We start from the raw sequence: 15,277 nt of genomic DNA, 5'->3' as shown, positions 1-15,277 counted from the left end.
TTGACTTCTTTTATGACATGTGCCCTTCTATGATACAGGCAATGAAACCAATGCAAATATTGGAAGAAGTATTGGTACTGTATAGAAATATTTTTTGAGAAATGAAACAAGCAAAAAGTCAGAAATTATGATGCATTTCCATTAAGTTCCGCCAAGTGTGCCTGCCTCTCCTTCCTCCTCTCTACCTTCTCCACCTCTGCTACCTCTGCCACTCCAGAGATGGCAAGATCCATCCCTCCTCTTCTTCAGCCTACTCAATGTGAAGACCATCATAATAAAAATCCTTTTGATGATCCACTTTCACTTAATGAATAAGTATAATTTATCTCCCTTGTGATTTTTTGAATAACATTTTCTTTTCTCTAGCTTATTGTAAGAATGCAGTATATCATACACATAATATATAAAATATGGGTTACTAGACTGCTTATATTATTGTTAAGGCTTTCAGTCAACAGAAGGCTATTAGTAGTTAGGTATTCGAGGAGTCAAAATTTATATGCAATTTTTTTATTATACTTTAAGTTCTGGGATACATGCACAGAATGTGCAGCTTTGTTACATAGGTATACACATGCCATGGTGGTTTGCTGCATCCATCAATCTGTCATCTACATTAGATATTTCTTCTAATGCTATTCTTCCCCTAGCACCCCACATCCCAACAGGCCCTGGTGTGTGATATTCCCCTCCCTGTGTCCATGTGTTCTCATCATTCAGCTCCCACTTATGAGTGAGAACTTGTGGTGTTTGGTTTTCTGTTCCGGTGTTTGCTGAGAATAATGGTTTCCAGCTTCATCCATGTTCCTGCAAAGGACGTGAACTCATCCTTTTTTTATGGCTGCATAGTATTCCATGGTATATATATGCCACATTTTCTTTATCCAGTCTATCATTGATGGACATTTGGGTTGGTTCCAAGTCTTTGCTATTGTGAATAGTGCTGCAATAAACATACATGTGCATGTGTCTTTATAGTAGCATGATTTATAATCCTTTGGGTATATACCCAGTAATGGGATTGCTGGGGTCAAAGAGTGATTGCATGAGGGGGATGGCTTCCCTATGCCCCATGTTGGTCAAGGGTCAACTATAGTTCTCCTGAAGACTATACTTCAGAAGTACCCAATAGAAAGAAAAAGAAAATTCCTCTAAAAAGGATCTCAGAAAGAGCTTCAAAGCATTACCCCAATTTTTTACACACAGATGTGTCATATGTTGGAACCATTAGATATGGACATAGAAAAAGATAAATACATTCAAGAAAATAAATGATAAGGTGGATAATTTAACCAGAGAAACTCTAACATAATAAAGTCAAGACACCAATATAGCTGAGTGCAGTAGCTCATGCCTCTAATCCCAGCACTTTGGGAGGCTGAGGCGGGCAGATCATCTGAGGTCGGGAGTTCGAGACCAGCCTGACCAACATGGAGAAACCCCGTATCTGCTAAAAAATACAAAAAAAAAAAAAAATAGCCAGGAGTGGTGGCACATGCCTTAATCCCAGCTACTTGGGAAGCTGAGGCATGAGAATCACTTGAACCTGGAAGGCAGAGGTTGCAATGAGCTGAGATTGCACCATTGCACTCCAGCCTGGGCAACAAGAGCAAAACTCCATCTCAAACAACAACAACAACAACAACAACAACAACAAAAAATATATGTGTGTAACAGTAGATGAGACAATGAAAGAGTATTAGTAAACTGTAAGATAGCATAATATAAAATATCCAGAATGAAACACAGAAAAAATGAACAGATTAATAAATACAAAAAGTATGTAAAAGACCTGTGAAACATGGTAAAAAGAAGGTCTAATATCTGTGTAAAAATATTAGAGAAGAAGAGGAGAGTGAGAATGGGAGGGGCTAAAAGCTTTTAATAGGTAAAATTTTGGCCAATTAATTTCCAAGATTATCAGAAGCACTTAAACAACAGATTCAAAGGAGCTCCATCAAACCTAAGCAGAATTAAAAACAAAAACAAAAACTTAGGTAGGTATATAAGGGGCCAATAGCTAAAAGTCAAAGACAAAGAAAGATCTAGAAACAGTCAGAGTGATAAAAGACATAATACTCTTAAAGGAGGAAAAATGAAACAGAGAGCCTGAGAGTTAAAAACTCCAAGGGGAATTCAGTCACATGGGAGCTGCTACACATTTGTGACTTTTACCTTGAGGAGTTCAACCAAGTTCTTACAGCAAATATCAGACAAAAATTTCCTTATGCTTTTAGTAGGGAAAGGGAGAGGAAGGCAAGAAGAAAGAATTATTTTACAATATGCTAGAGAACTATGCTCTCCTTAACCAGAACTGACCCCAGAAGAAACTCCAGAACCAGAGCCTAACTTTCTGAAATATTATCAGGAACAAATTGACCCCAGAAAAGGAAATACCCAATTCCAGCCTACTCTAGCTGTCCTGTCTCACCTAAAGGGATAGGGGAGAAACAGAAGCACTTGTGAAGTTCACAGTCCAGGAACACAGGCTCACTAAAAGTTTGAGACCTAAGCATGGGACTATAGAATATTTTCCCCTACCCCTCAACTGTAGCAGCAGATTACTAAAAGCCCATACAAAGCAGTTCCTTTTACCTGGTTCATCATATCTGGCTATCAAGAAAATGTTACAAAACATACTAAAGATAAAAAAAAAAAAAAAAAAAAAAAAAAAAATTCCGTAAGTTGAAGAGGCAAAAGAAGCATCAAAACCAGAATCAGATATGGCAAGGATGTTGGAATTATTAGAAACAAAGTTTAAAACAACTATGGTTAATATGCTAAGTGCTCTAATGAATAAAGTAGACAGAATGCAAGAATAGGTGGGCAATGTAAACACAGAGATAAACATTCTTAAAAAATGCTAGAAATAAAAAACACTGTAACCAAAAGCATAATGTCCTTGATGGGTTTACAATAGACTAGGTATGGCTGAAGAAAATATCTCTGAGGATATATCAACAGAAACTTCCAAAAATGAAAAGAAATGAAAACAAAGACCTGAAAAAACAAAAGAATATCCAAGGACTGTGGCACAACTACAAAAAAAAGTGTAATATACATATAATGGAAATACTAGAAGAAAGAAACAGAAGAAATATATGAAATAATAATGACCAAGTATTTCCCCAAAGTAATGTTCAACACCAAGTCACAGAACCAGGAAGCTTAGAAAACAGCAAGCAGGATAAATGCAAAAACAAAAGCCTATGTCTAGGCATGCCATTTGTAAACTACAGAAAATCGAACATAAAATTCTGAAAGAAGCAGAGGGAAACAGCACCTTACCTACATTTTACTTATCTGTAGTGGAACAAAGATAAGAACTACAACCAACTTCTCCTCAGAAACCAGGCATACTGGAAGAGAGTGGAGCTAAATAAGCTGTTGATTTTCATCCCTTACCAACCTAGAATTCTGTACCCTGTGAATCATCTTTCAAGGTTGAATGAGGAATGAAGTCTTTCTCAGACAAAAATTGAGGGGGCAGAAATGCCTTGCAAGAAATGTTAAAATAATTCCTTGGGATGGAAGGAAAATAATACAGGTCAGAAACTCAGATGTATGTAAAGAAAGGAAGATCATTGAAGTAGGAGTAAGTGAAGGCAAAATAAAAAAGTTTTTTCCCTTATTTTAATTGATCTAACAGATAACCATTTGTTTAAAGTAATAATACTGGCAATATGTTCAGTTATGTATGCTTATGTATATACCACATATATGTTTACATATACTATGTGTAAATGATGACAGAAGGAATGGCAGAGAAACTTAGGAATATTTTGTGTTTATAAGGTGCTCACACTTCCTGTGAAGTGATATAGTGTTATTTGAAAGTAGACATGGATTAGTTATAAACGTATATTGCAATCTCTAGGATAGCCAGGAGAAACATTGAAAAGAAGTCTAACTGATAGGCTAAGAAAGAAGAGAAAATTTTATAAAGTGTTCAATAGAAATCACAAGAGGTAGAAAAAGAGTGGAAAATAAAAACTGGACCGAAGAACAAAGGCAACAAATAGAAAACAGTAGCAAATATGGTAGATATTAATCCAACTACATAATCACTTTGAACATCAATGGTCTAAATGCATCAACTGCAAGACAGAGATTGTCAGAGCACATCAAGAAAACAAGACACAACTAGATGTCTGCAAGAAACTCACTTTAAATATAAAAATACATATATGTCAAAAGTAAATAGATGGAGAAAATATACCATACTAACATGCATCAAAACAGAAGTGGAATAGCTATATAAATTTCAAAAAGAGCAGATTTTAATGCAAGGAAAGTTATCAGGAATAAAAAAGAGTATTACATAACTATAAAGGGATCAATTATCTGAAAGACAACAATCTTCAACATGTATGTGCCTAACAACAGTATCAAATTATATGAGGGAAAGCCTGATAAAACTACAATAAATAAGAGATGAATCCACAATCATAGTTGGAGACTTAATACCCCTCTATCAGAAATGTACAGATTTAACAGGCAGAAAATCAGTAAGGGTATAACTGAACTCAACAACCCCATCAATCAAATTAATATAATGAACATCTATACTACTTCATTCAACAACATCGGAATACATATTTTTGTCATGTTGACATGGAACATTCACCAAGACAGACCACATTCTGAGCCATAAAACACATTTTAACAAATTAAAAGAATAGAAATGATATAATGTCTGCTCTCAGACCACAATGAGACTAAACTAGAAAGTAATAACAGAAATACAGTTTAAAACTAAAAAAAAATGCATTTTTTTCTTTTTTTTTTAATTTATTTTTTATTATTATTATACTTTAAGTTCTAGGCAGCTGGAAACCATCATTCTTAGCAAACTATCACAAGAACAGAAAAAATGCATTTTTAATAACATGGACAAAAGAAGAATTTTGAAAGAAATTACACAATATTTTGAGCTAAATAAAAAACACAATTTATTAATACTTGTGGAATTCAATGAAAGTAGTGCTTAAGAGACAGTTATAGCATTTAATTCATATATTAGAAAAGAAGAAACATCTAAAATCAATAATCTAACCTTCCACTTTAGAAAAAAGAAAAAGAGGAGCAAATTAAATTCAAATTAAGCAAAAGAAATGATAAGAATTAGAACATAGATTAACATAATTGAAAACAGAAAATCAGTACAAGAAATTAACAAAATCAGTGGCTGGTTTTTTGAAAAGATTAACTATAATTGATTAGCCTCTAGCAAGGCTGACAAAGAAGGAACACCACTACAGATACCATGAACATTAAAAGAATAATAAAGGAATGCTACGAACACCTCTCTGTTCACATATTTGACAACCTAGATGGACCAATTCCTTTAAAGACACAACTTGCCAAAACTCACACAAGAAGAAACAATTTGAATTGTCCTATGTTTATTAAAGACATTAGATAAATAATTAATAACTTTCCAAACGAGAAAGAAGCAAGCTCAGATGGATTCTCTGGTGAATTCTACCAAACATATAAGGAAGAAATTATACCAATTTTTTAACAATCTTTTTCAAAATATAAAAGCAGAGGGAATACTTTCTAACTCATTCTGTAAGGCTAGGACTACCATAACATCAAAACCAAATAAAGACATTCCAAGAAAGAAAAACTATGCAATATATTTTATGAACATAAATGCAAAAAATATCAACAAAACATTAGCAAATAAAATCCAACAATGTATAATAGGAATTATACACCATGACCAAGTGGGATTTATTCCAGGTATGCAAGACGTATTCCACTTTCAAAAGTCAATTAATGTAATCCATCACATCAACATGCTAAAGAAGAAAAATCACACGATCATATCAATAGATTCAGATAAAAACACTGGATAAAACTCAATATCCATTCATAATAAAAAATAAAACTCCAGTAAACTAGAAATGGAGGGAAACTTCCTTAACTTGATGAAGATTACCTATTAAAAAAAAACCTACCTCATACTTAATGGTGAGAAACGTGAAGTCTTCCCACTAATATCAGGAATAAGGCAAACATGTCTCCTCTTACTGCTGCTTTTAAACATTGTACTGGAATTCCTAACTAATGCAATAAGAAAAGAAAAGGAAATAAAATTATTCAGATTGGGAAGGAAGAAATAAAACTGTCTTTGTTTGCATAATTGTCTATGTAGACAATAGACAATCAAAAAATTCATACACACACACACTCACACACACGTCCTGGGACTAATAAATGATTATAGCAAAATCACAGAATACAAAAGTCAATCACTTTCTTATATACAAGTAATTAACAAGTGGATCATTTCAGCCAGGTGTGGCTCTGCGTTTCTCTGGGCTGGACTTCCCAGAGACAATCCACAGGCTCTCTGCCTATGTTTCTGTAGCAGTACCCTCCCTTGCTGCCACTGGTCTGGGGAAGGAACAAAGAGCCTGCGTGCTTTACTCATATCCAGCATACCACAGCTGTCCTTCAGGGAAGAGGCTAGACTGTCTTCCACGTGAGCCTCCACTCCCCCTGCTCTTCACCAAGCAGAGCCCTCAGCTTGGGCCCACAGAGTAGCTGTCCCACTCCCAGCTAAACTGACAGCCCCTCTGCCACTGCCACTGCCACTGCAGCAGTACCAGTATCTTGCTGGGACAGGTATGGCTGTAGCAACAGTGGCAGAGCGGCTGTCAGTTGCCTCTGGGAACTGATGCTGGGCACTGACCGCCCAGGACTAGGAAAGAATCAAAGAGCCTGTCTGCTTTACTGGCACCTCCATCACACCACAGACAGTCTGTGGAGAAGAAGCCAGTCAATCTTCCCTGTAAGCCCTAACCCCCTTGTTCTTCACCAGCAGGGTAAGAGCCTATACTGACCATTACACTTGAGTGCCATCTGCAGTATTGCAGCCCAAACTACAATACCAAAAATACTTTGCTATAATAATATATCCCTCTACAAAACCAAGGGCAAGAATTCAGCCACAGATAAAGATCCTGCACAAAGTCTTGGCCCTCTAAAAACATTCAGAAATGAAGCCGACTAACAATACTCAAATTACACAACAGTTAAAGGAACATCAGCCCACACAGATGAGAAAAAAAAGTGCAAGAACTCTAGCAGCTCTAAAAGCCAGAGTGTCTTATTACCTCCAAACAGCTGCACTAGCTCTCCAGCAATGGTTCTTAAACAGAATGAAATGACTGAAGTAACAGACATATAAATCAGAATCTGATTACCAACGAAAGTCAGAGAGATTCTATGAAAAAGTAGAAATCTAATACAAACAATCTTAGGAATTCAGTAAAAGAATTCAAGGGATGTAACATGAAATGATTATTTTAAGAAAGAACCAAATTGATCTTGAGCTAAAACACTCACTACAATAATTTCATAACACCATCAGAAGTATTAACAGCAGAATAGAACAAGATGAGGAAAGAATCTCACAGCTTGAACCGGCTTTTTGAATGAACTCAGTCAGGCAAAAATAATGAAAAAAGAATTTTTAAAAATGAAGAAAACTTCAAAGAAATATGAGATAATGTAAAGAGAACAAGCCTGTGACTCATTAGTGTCCCTGAGAAAGCAGGAGAGAGAGACAGCAACATAGAAAACATATTTGAGGATATTGTCCATCACAGTTTCCCCAACCTCACCAGAGAAGTCAACATTCAAATACAGGAAATTCAGAGAACCCCTGTGAAATATTATACAAGAGGACCATGTTGAAGACACAGAGTCATCAGATTCTTCAAGGTCAACATGAAAGAAAAAATATTAAAGGTAGCTAGCAAGAAGGAGTGGGTCACCTACAAGTGACATACCATCAGGCTAACTGGGAACCTTTCAGCAGAAACTCTATAAGCCAGAAGAGATTGGAAGCCTATATTCAGCATCCTTAGAGGAAAAAAAGGATAGTAAAAACTCTCCAACCAAGAATTTTATATCTAGCCAAACTAAGTATCATATGTGAAGGAGAAATAAAATCCTTTTCAGACAAGCAAACGCTAAAGGAATTCACTACCTGCAGACTTGCCTAACAAGAGGTTCCTAAGGGAATGCTAACAATGGAAATTGAAAACAATTACCAGCCACTGCAAGAACACACTTAAGTACATAGACTATTGATACCAATATCTATGGTATTGCTTTAGCAACTTTACAATTAAGTCTGCATAACAACCAGCCAAACACCACCATGACAGGGTCAAATTCACACATTGATATTAACCTAGAATGTAATTGGGCTAAATGCTCCCACTTGGAAGAGTGGCAAGTTGGATAAAGAAACCAGACCCAACTGTTTGCTGTCTTCAAGAGATCCATCTCACATGCAATGACATCTATATACTCAAAGTGATGGAGAAAGATCTGTCAAACCAACAGGAAACAAAAGTGAGCAAAAGTTGCTAATCTTATTTTAGACAAAACAGACTTTAAACCAACAATGATAAAAAATCACAAAGGCATTACATAATGATAAAGGGTTCAATCAATAAGAAGACTTAATTATCCTAAATATATAAAAACATATATATGAATCTGGAACACTCAGATTCATAAAACAAGTTCTTAGAGACTTATGAAAAGGTTTAAATAACCACATAACAACAGTTGGAGACTTCAGCATCCCACCGACAGTATTAGACAGATCGTTGAGGCAGAAAACTAACAAAGATATTCAGGACCTGAACTCCACATTTAACCAAATGGGTTTAACAGACAGCTACAGAATACTCCCCCCAATAACAGCAGTATATATGTTCTTCTTATCTGCACATGGTACATACTCTAAAATGGACCACATACTGGGTCATAAAGCAATTCTCAAGTTTTAAGAAATGGAAATCATTCTAACTATACTCAGAACACAGTGCAACAAAGATAGAAATCAATCAATACCAAGAAGATCCCTGAAAACCATATGATGACATGGAATTAAACAATCTTATTTCCGAATGACTTTTGGGTAAACAGTGAAATTAAGGCAGACATAAAGAAGAAATGTTATAACACTAAACACCCACAAGAAAAAGTTAGAAAGATCTCAAATTGACAACCTAACATCATGCCTAGATGAACTTAAAAAACAAGAGGAAACTAACCCCAAAGCTAACTTAAGAAAAGAAATAACCAAAATCAGAGCTCTACTGAACAAAATGGAGATGAAAAAAGTCATAAAAAAGATTAGGGAAACCAAAAGTAGGTTCTTTGAAAGAATAAACAAGATTATTCTTGAGAGCCTGAACAAGAAAAGGATGTCCACTCTCACCATTCTTATTCAACACAGTATTGGAAGTACTAGCCAGAGCAATTTGGCAAGAGAAAGAAATAAATGGCATCCGAATAGGAAGAGAGAAAGTTAAACTGTCTCTCTACACTTATGATATGATTTTATACCCAGAAAACCCCATGGTGTCTGCCCAAAGCCTCCTCAGTCCTACAAACAACTTCAGCAAAGTTTCAACATACAAAATCAATGGGCAGAAGTCGGTAGTGTTTCTACACACCAATAGCACCCAAGCCAAGAACCAAATCAAGAATGCGATCTCATTTGCAATAGCCACATAAGGAATAAAATACCAAGGAATATAGCTAACCGGGAAGTAAAGGATATCTACAACAAGAATTACAAAACCCTGGTCAAAGAAATCAGAGGACACAAACAAATGGAAAATTTTCCATGCTCATGAATAGAAAGAATCAAAATTCTTAAAATGGCCATTCTGTCCAAAGCAATTTACAGATTCAGTGGTATTCCTATGAAACTACTGATGACATTTTTTCACAGAAACAAGCAATGGAGAAAGGATTCCCTATTTAATAAATGGTGTTGGGAAAACTGGCAAGCCATATGCAGAAAGCTGAAACTGGATCCCTTCCTTATACCTTATACAAAAATTAACTTAAGATGGATTAAAGACTTAAACATAAGACCTAAAACCATAAAAATCATAGAAGAAAACCTAGGCAATAAGATTCAGGGCATAGGAATGGGCAAAGGCTTCAATGGCTAAAATACCAAAAGTAATGGCAACAGAAGCCAAAATTGACAAATGGATTCTGATTAAACTAAAGAGCTCTGCACAGCAAAAGAAACCGTCATCAGAGCGAACAGGCAAACTACAGAAGGGAGAAAATTTTTGCAATCTATTCACTGACAGAGGGCTAATATCCAGAATCTACAAAGAACTTAAACAAATTTACAAGAAAAAAAAAATCCCATCAAAAAGTGGGAGAAGGATATGAACAGACACTTCTCAAAAGAAGACATTTGTGCAGCCAACAAACATATGAAAAAAAGCTCATCATCTCTGGTCATTAGAGAATCGCAAATCAAAACTATAATGAGATACCATCTCACATCAGTTAAAATGGCGATCATTAGAAAGTCAGGAAACAACAGATGCTGGGGAGGATGTAGAGAAATAGGAATGCTTTTACACTGTTCGTGGGAGTGTAAATTAGTTCAACCATTGTGGAAGACAGTGTGGTGATTCCTCAAGGATCTAGAACTAGAAATACCATTTGACCCAGCAATCCCCTTACTGGGATATACCCAAAGGATTATAAACCATTCTACTATAAAGACACATGCACACATATGTTTATTGTGGTGCTATTCACCATAGCAAAGACTTGGAACCAACCCAAATGCCCATCAGTGATAGACTGGATAAAGAAAATGTGGCACATATACACCACGGAATACTATGCAGCCATAAAAAAGGATGAGTTCATGTCCTTTGTGGGAACATGGATGAATCTGGAAACCATCATTCTCAGCAAACTAACACAGGAACAGAAAACCAACACCACATGTTCTCACTCTTAAGTGGGAGTTGAACAATGAGAACATATGGACACAGGGAGGGAAACATCACATACTGGGCCCTGTCAGGGGCTGGGGGGCTAGGGGAGGGATAACATTAGCAGAAATACCTAATGCAGATGATGGGTTGATGGGTGTGGCAAACCACCAGGGCATGTTTATACCTGTGTAAAAAACCTGCATGTTTTTCCACATGTACCCCATAACTTAAAGTATATATAAAAAGAAAAAAAACTATTCTAAAATTTATATAGAACAAAAAAGAGCCCAAATAGCTAAAGCAATCCTAAGTAAAAAGAACAAAGCTTGAGACATCACACTAACCAACTTCAAACTATACTAAAAAGTGATAGTAACCAAAACAGCATGATACTGGCACAAAACAAACAAACAAACAAACAAACAAAAAAAGATGATGTAGACCAATGGAATACATTAAAGAACCCAGAAATAAAACCATACATCTACAACCATCTGATCTTTGACAAAGCCACCAATAACAAGCAATGGGGAAATGACTCTGTATTCAATAAATTGTGCCAGGATAATTGGTTAGCCATATGCAGAAGATGGAATTTGGACCTCTTCCTTTCACCATATCCAAAAATAAACTCAAGATGAACTAAATACTTAAATGTAAAACCCCAAGCTATAAAAACTGTAGAAGAAAACCTAGAAAATAGCATTCTGGAGATCAGCCCTGGCAAAGATTTCATGGCAAAGACTACAAAAATAATTGCAACAAAATCAAAAATTGATAAGTGAAATCTACTTAAAGAGCTTCTGCACAGAAAAAAAAAAAACTATAAACAGAGTAAACAGACAACTTACAGAATAATAGAAAACATATTTAAACTATGCATCCGACAAAGGTCAAATGTACAAAATCTATAAGTAACATATCAACAAACATAAAATAACATTTTTTAAGTGGGCAAAGGATATAAACAGACACACTTCTCAAAATAACACGTACACATGAACAACAAGCATATGGAAAAATGTTCAACATCACTAATTATTCGAGAAGTACAAATCAAAACTACAGTGAGATACTATCTCGTACCAATCTGAATGGCTACTGTTAAAAAGTAAAAAATAACCGATGCTGAAGAGGTTGGGGAGAAAATGGAATGCTTACACATTGTTGGTAGGAATGTAAATCAGTTCAGCCACTGAAGAAAGCAGTCTGGAGATTTCTCATAGAACTTAAAACAGAGCTACCATTTGACCCAGCAATCCCATTACTGTGTATGTGCCCAAAAGAATATATCTCATTCTGTCATAAAAACTCGTGCATATGTGTGCTCACCACAACAGTATTCACAATGGCGAAGACGTGGTATCAACACACATGCCCATCAACAGTAGACTGGATAAAGAAAATATGATACATATATACTGTGAAACATTATGTAGCCATAAAAATAATGAAATTGTATCCTTTGCAGCAACATGGATGGAACTGGAGGCCATTATCCTAACCAAATTAACACAGTAACAGAAAATCAATTACTGCATGTTATCACTTATAAGTGAGAGCTAAACACTGAGTACACATTGATGCAAAGATAGGAACAACAGACACCAGGGCCTACTTGAGGGTGGAGGTTGGGAAGGGGTTGAATATCGAAAAACTACCTATTGGGCACTATGCTCATTATCTGAATGACACAATAATCTGTACACCACACCCCTACAATACACGATTTTACTTATTTAACAAACCTGCATATATACCCCCAAACATATAAAAGATGGACAGAAAATTTTAAAGTAAGACAAACTAAACTTATCACTAAGCAGACAAAAGTATTAGAGAATTTTAAAGTGAAAAGGCTCTCAGGGTAAATCCTTAGATCTTGTTTTCCAACATGTGGAAAGTAAACAAAATTTTTACAGGAATATAAGTTCTTTCATATAGGTATTGCTAATAGCAAACACAATGTTTAGTTGTATGTGTCTGTCACGGGGTGGTTATTATAAAATGGAATATAATGGTTTTTAATAAGGAAAGCTATTACTAAACAGGATGAAAAAATAATAACTATTTGGGTTTTTAAAATATTTTTAATTTAGTTTTTGTTTTTATATTCGATTTGGTTATTTTTAGGTTTACATACTCAGTCACCTCCTTGGTTGTTATTCAGTGTTACATACTGTGTCTAGTCTCTCCCTATACCTACTACTTCTTTCACTATTCCCTACACACTGCTCCTGAAATATTTAAAGTGGAGTTCTTGTTTGCAACCTATAGATACTCTATATTCGCTCCTGTTTTGGCATAAATTCTCATGCATTTTCATTGCCTTTCTTCCTCTTCAGTTACCTGTAATCCACTTTTACTTTAAGACCCAGGTAGAGCCCCATCTTTTCTGAGCAGCCTGCTCCTCTTATCCCAGACTGCTTTATCAATTTCTTCACTGAATTCTGAATACAGCAGGAAATGCATGTGAAAATGCATGAGAATTGAGTCTCACACAGATTGGAAAATAATTGTTTTCTAGACTTTGTTTTTTGTTTTAGATACCTTATAACTGTACCCCTCAACACAAACAATGGGGAGTCCATAATTAGGTGATTAATCTTAATTAATTGGTTGACATTGCTAGCAGAATTATTGGTTTCTCAGATGATTTGACCATTTTCCTAATATAGACTAATATTTAGCCATGACCAACAGGAAAGCAGTAGAATTTCCTAGTGATATTCCATTTTAACCAGTATTTTGTCAAGAAGTGACAGTTCAATTTTTAGATAAGAAGGATTCTACAGAAATAAACAAAAAGCCATGCAATCTGTGAAATTCCACAAGTTTGTTGACATCTCTAAGGTTGGTAGAATGGGCCATGATTAAACTTATTACCACCACTCTTCCAGAAAGTAACAATTCTCTTTGCAGCACTGAAAGGAAAAGAGTGTAGATGGGAGCAGAATGGTCCGAATGGTGTAAAGGAAAGTGTTCAAATACGATGAGGACATACAGTTCTTTTTCTAGTTCTGCCATTTTTCTGTTTTGTGACTGTGAGCAAGTGGCCTAATTTTAGGAGCCCTGTTTTTCTCTTCTGTCAATGAAACCATAGACTTTTGCCATCCACTGAGAGCAGCCTTTCTGTAGACAATGGAAAATGGCTTTAACAATGGACTGGAACATCTCTCAGATCCTTAACAGTAAGAATGTAAGAAACAATAATCTATAGGGTAGGGAGATGGAAATTGACTAATGCAATAATATGAGTCACTACAGCTAATGCTTAATGGAAAAATTATTTTTTTATAAAAATCACACATTTATAATTATAAAATGTAGTTGGTGCTACAGTTTCTATAGAAACTAACTTATAATTGCATGGAGTATGGTGTTTTTTCTTTTCCAAATGAATCTCCAGTATACTTTCACATGAAAGATAGATAATCCTTGGTAGTAAGAAGTTGAAAGCTTGAAGAAGTATATTATGGTTTGAATATGAAGTTTCAGTGAATTTGATTTCCTTTTTCAGACTTTGATAGTTCATGAGAACCTTATTATAATCACACAGCATTTTTTGTGTTTCTACTCCCATCTATTAAATGGGAAGGATATTATACTTTATGAAAGTTTGAGAAGATTACAAAATCAAATGTCTACAGGGATTGAAGAGTTAGAGGAAACGGGTGAAATAAGCTGTGGGATAAGTAATAGGGAGTGGTGGGAAGTATAGTACACACATGGGAGACATAAGAACTCATTTAAACCATCTGACTGGCAAATCACTTGGTAAAATGTGTCATGTCTTTTGATTTTTTCAGGTGTATTTTATGTGTGAATCTCCATTTTATTTATTTATTTATTTATTTATTTAGCATCTAATTGAAAAAGTTTAGATCACCGTGCTGATCAGACAGAGTGTTTCTGGACCACCATGTGAACTCTACTTTAGAGCACGCCATCAAAAGAACATTAAAAGTTTCTCATTGTGGTTTAGATTTGCATTTCCCTGATGATTAGAGATGCTGAACATTATTTTTTTTCATATTTCTGTTGACTGTGTGTCATCTTTTAAGAAATTCCTATTATGATCTTTTGCCCATTTTTTAATCAGGTCATTTGTTTTTAAGCTGATGAGTTGTTTAAGTTCGTTAAATATGCTGGATATCAACTTATTGTCAGATGTATAGTTCACAACATTTTCTTCATTCTGTATGTTGTCTCTTCACTTTCTTAATAGTTTACTTTGCTGTCCAAAATTTTTTAGTTTGATATAATCCAATTCATCTGTATTTGCTTTTATTTCCTGTGCTTTTGAGGTCTTATTTTAAAAATCCTTGCCCAGCCCAATTTGGGAAGCATTTTACCTATGTTTTCTTTTAGTAGGTTTAGAGTTTCAGGTTTTACATTTCAACCTTTAACCTATTTTGAGTTGACTTTTTTATATGGTGACAGGTAGTGGTCTAGTCTCATTCTTCAGCATGTTGATAGCCAAT

Source organism: Macaca mulatta, chromosome 6 (genome assembly GCF_049350105.2).
Source record: "Macaca mulatta isolate MMU2019108-1 chromosome 6, T2T-MMU8v2.0, whole genome shotgun sequence".
In the NCBI taxonomy this organism is placed as follows: Eukaryota; Metazoa; Chordata; class Mammalia; order Primates; family Cercopithecidae; genus Macaca; species Macaca mulatta.
This window is presented reverse-complemented; position numbering follows the sequence as displayed.